This window comes from Hipposideros armiger, unplaced genomic scaffold (genome assembly GCF_001890085.2).
Source record: "Hipposideros armiger isolate ML-2016 unplaced genomic scaffold, ASM189008v1 scaffold_739, whole genome shotgun sequence".
Taxonomy (NCBI): Eukaryota; Metazoa; Chordata; class Mammalia; order Chiroptera; family Hipposideridae; genus Hipposideros; species Hipposideros armiger.
Genome location: NW_017732089.1, coordinates 170,272 through 174,401, shown reverse-complemented (window position 1 = coordinate 174,401; position 4,130 = coordinate 170,272).

Sequence of the window (4,130 nt, the reverse complement as noted above, 5' to 3'; positions counted from 1 at the left end):
TGAAAGTGGGTTAGAGAAAACTATTTAATCTTGATCAAATCTACAAACTCGGCCATTATTTATTTATTTATTTAATTTTTTTAGCTGAGCCATCCTGCCACCTGTTGGCAGCTCAGCGGCAGCTCAGCTCGGGCTGGGAATCGAACTGCTGTTGCTCAGAGCTCGCACTCTTGAGCGAGCTCTTAACCAACTGAACCACTCAGCCGGCCCTTGGCCATTATTTTTTAAGTGACGGTTAAAAAAAATAATTTCTTTTGAAATATAGATTCACAGGGAATCGCAAAGATGGTACATAGAGGACCTGTATACACTTCACCAGTTTGCTATATGATTACATCCTATGTAAGTATAGTATAATATCAAAACCTAGTTATAGCCTTTGTTTTTAAGTCTATTTTGTCTGGTGTAAGTATTGCTACCCCAGTCTTTTTTCCATTTCCATTTGCAGTCTCTGTGTATTTTTCAATCCGAAGTGGGACTCTTGTAGGCAGCATATGTGTAGGTCTTACTTTCTTATCCATTCAGCCACTGTACGTCTTTTGATTGGAGCATTTAATTCATTTCCTTTTAAAGTGATTATTGATTGATTTATGGTTATTGCCATTTTATTATTTATATTTTTGATTTCTTCTTCTCAAAGAAGATCCTTTAACATTTCTTGTAATATTGGTTTGGTGGTGTTGAACTCCTTTAGCTTTTTCTTGTCTGAGAAGCTTTATCTCTCCTTTGATTCTAAATGATAGCCTTGCTGGGTTGAGTAATCTTGGTTGTAGGTCCTTGCTTTCATTCACTTTGAATATTTCATGCCAGTCTCTTCTAGTCTGCAAAATTTCTGTTGAGAAATTAGCTGACAGTCTTATGGGAGCTCCCTCGTAGGTCACTAATGGCTTTTCTCTTGCTGCTTTTAAGATTCTTCGTTTTTAACATTTGGCATTTTAATTATGATGTGTCTTGGTGTGGGCCTCTTTGGGTTCATCTTGTTTGAGAGTCTCTGTGCTTTCTGGACTTGTATGTCTATTTCCTTCACCAGGTTAGGGAAGTTTTCCATCATTTAAAAAAAGTATGTTTTCAATCCTTTGCTCTCTCTCTTCTCTTTCTAGTATCCCTATGGTGTGAATGTTGGTATGCTTGATGTTGTCTCAGTGGCCCCTTAAATTATCCTCATTAAAAATTTTTTTTTCTTTCTGCTGTTTCAATTGGGTGTTTTCCATTACCTTGTTTTCCAAACCGCTGATTCTATCCTCTGCTTCATCTAATCTGCTGTTGATTCCATCTAATGTATTCTTCATTTCAGTTATCGTATTTGTGATTTCTTTTTTTATGTTTTCTATCTCCTTTTTAATGTTTACGATCTCTTTATTGAAGTTCTCACTGAGTTAATCTATTCTGCCCCTAAGTTCATTGAACATCCTTATAATCAGTGTTTTCAACTCTGTATCTGGTAGATTGCTTACCTCCATGTTGTTTAGGTTTTTTTCTGGAGTTTTGTCCTGCTCTTTCATTTGGGACATGTTTCTTTGTATCCTCATTTTGGCTGTATCCCTGTGTTTCTACATATTAGATAGATCTGCTACATCTCCAAGTCTTGCAGGATGGCCTTATGTAATAGGTGTCCTGTGGGGCCCAGTGCCACAGTTTCCCTGGACACTGAGCCAGGTTCTCCATGAGTGTCCCTTGTGTGGGTTGTGTGTACCCTCCTGTTGTAGTTGAGCCTTGGTTGCTGTTGGCATATCAGTGAGTTAAATTGATCTTCCGGCTGACTGTCTGTGGGGACTGGCTGTGACTACAGCAGATGATCTGTTGTATGGGGGCTGACCCCACAGAATGGGATTCACTGTAGCAGGGCTCTGGTGCCTGCTGAGTCCAGCTCTTGGATGTATCACTTGTGGCTAGTTTATGGTGCTCTGGTGTGGTCTGAAGCTGGTCACTGGGTGTGTTATTTCTGGGGCCTCTTGGGGGTGGCTCTGGTGCAGGTCCAGGTCAACTGCTGCCTGTGCCTAGCCTGAAGCCAACTGGTAGGACCTGAAAGTGATCTGTGGTTCATAGCTACCTGTGCTGGGCTTGGAGGTGCCTGGGAGAAGCTATGCTGTGAACTGAGGCTGGCTGCCACCAGTGCTGAGCTGGGGACCACTTAGCAAGAGGTTCAGGGCACACTGAGGCCAGTTGCTTCTTGTTTGGGGTTTGTGGACCTTTCAGAAATTTTAAGAAAGTCTACAGGATGGGCCAAGGCCAGCTGCTTGTGAGTAACAGCCACTGAAACAGGCTCCAGCCTGTGTGTTAGTTGGGTGGGGAGGGTTCTCAGGGAATCACCAAGGTGGCAGACTCAGAATTGGCACCTGCCTGTGCCTGCAGGCTGGGTTTTGGGAGGGCTCAGCAAAGGAACAATAATGACCAGCAGCAGCACTGTGGTGGTAGGGCTCAGCAGAGGAACTCTTGCCTCTTCAGCCTCTACCCTGAAGCCAGACAATTCAGTTCCTCCCCATTTGTTCCTGACACTTTTTGAACCGCTGTCCAGTGCTGGTGCTCAAAGTGAGTGTGTGAGTCAGAGAGTAAGTCCGTGCATGGGCCCTTTAAGAGGAACACCTGGGACTCCTGCAGCCCTCCATCTCACCTGGATGGAATCCCTGCTTGTTTTCACAGCCAGATGTTGTGAGGATTCCTCTTCTCAGCACTGGTGGTCTGGGCTGAGAAGCCTGTGTGGGGCTGAGACTGCTTGCTCCTCAGGGGGACTTCCACAGCTGAGTTATCCCTCTTGATTCTTAACTGCCACACATGGGTTTGGTACCAGCCAGTTTTGCATCTTTGCCCTTGTTACCAGCATCAATGTGGCTTCTTTTTTATATCCTTGGTTATAAGAGCTTTGTTCAGCTAGTCTTCAGATGGGCCTCAAGGATGGTTGTTCTATGATTTAGTTGTGATTTTTATGTGGTTGTGGAAGGAGGCAAGCACAGTGTGTACCTATTCGGCCATCTTCTGATATTCAGTCTTCATCTGGACTTATAAGCAACATTTGCCAAATCGATCAATTGATCACCCCTTTGCCTTGATGCAATTTCTTTCCTTGGCTTCCAAAATTCTGAACTCTCCAAGTTTTCCTCCTACCTCAATTGTCACTATCTTAATCAGCTCAGGCTGCTATAACAAAATACCATACACTGGGTGGCTTAAACAATAGACATTTATTTCTCACAGTTCTGGAAGCTGAGAAGTCCAAAATCAAGGTGCTGGCAGATTTGGTTCTTTGTGAGGTTCCTTTACCTGGCTTGTAAATAGCCGCCTCACTATGTGCTCACATGGCCTGTCCTTGGTGCATATGTATGTAGAGAGAGCTTCCTCTTCTTATACAGACACTGATCACATCCTGAGGGCTCTACCCTCATGATGTCCTCTAAATTTAATAGTTCCCACAGGCCCCCACCGGCAAATACCCTCATGCTGGGAGTTAGGATGTGAACATATAAATTTTGATGGAACACAACCATTCATCATAACAATCACTATTTCTAAGACTCCTTTGCTGATTTTTTTCTACTCCTCCAGACTTTTAATACTGGCATGCCTCAGGGCATGGTCCTTGGTCCTTTTCTCTATTCTATTCAACTTCACTCCCTTGGTGGCTTCATTTAAGCTTGTGGTTTAAACATTCATTGATATACGTACCAATCACTCTGAAATTTACATTTTTAGCTCAGACGTCTTCACTCAACTCCAAATGTATACATCAAACAACCTATTCAGCATCTCTCCTTGGGTGTCTAATAGACATTTATTTATGTATTTTTTAAAATTAAAGTTTATCGGGGTGACAATTGTTAGCAAAGTTACATAGATTTCAGGTGTACAATTTTTTTTTGTTTTTTTTTTAAAGCCAACTTTATTATTTATTTATTTATTTATTTTTAGCTGAGCCATCTTGCTACCTGTTGGCAGCTTAGCGGAAGCTCAGCTCGGACCGGGACTAGAACCACTGTTGCTCAGAGCTCACACTCTTTTTTTTTTTTTTAAAGATTTTTATTGGGGAATTGGGGGAACAGGAACAGACAAGTTGCTGTCCTTTTTGTTCTTCTGTCTAGTTGAGGAGGATGTTGCTTCACTGGCCCAAGTTGGCACCATCATTGCGCTCTTCCCGG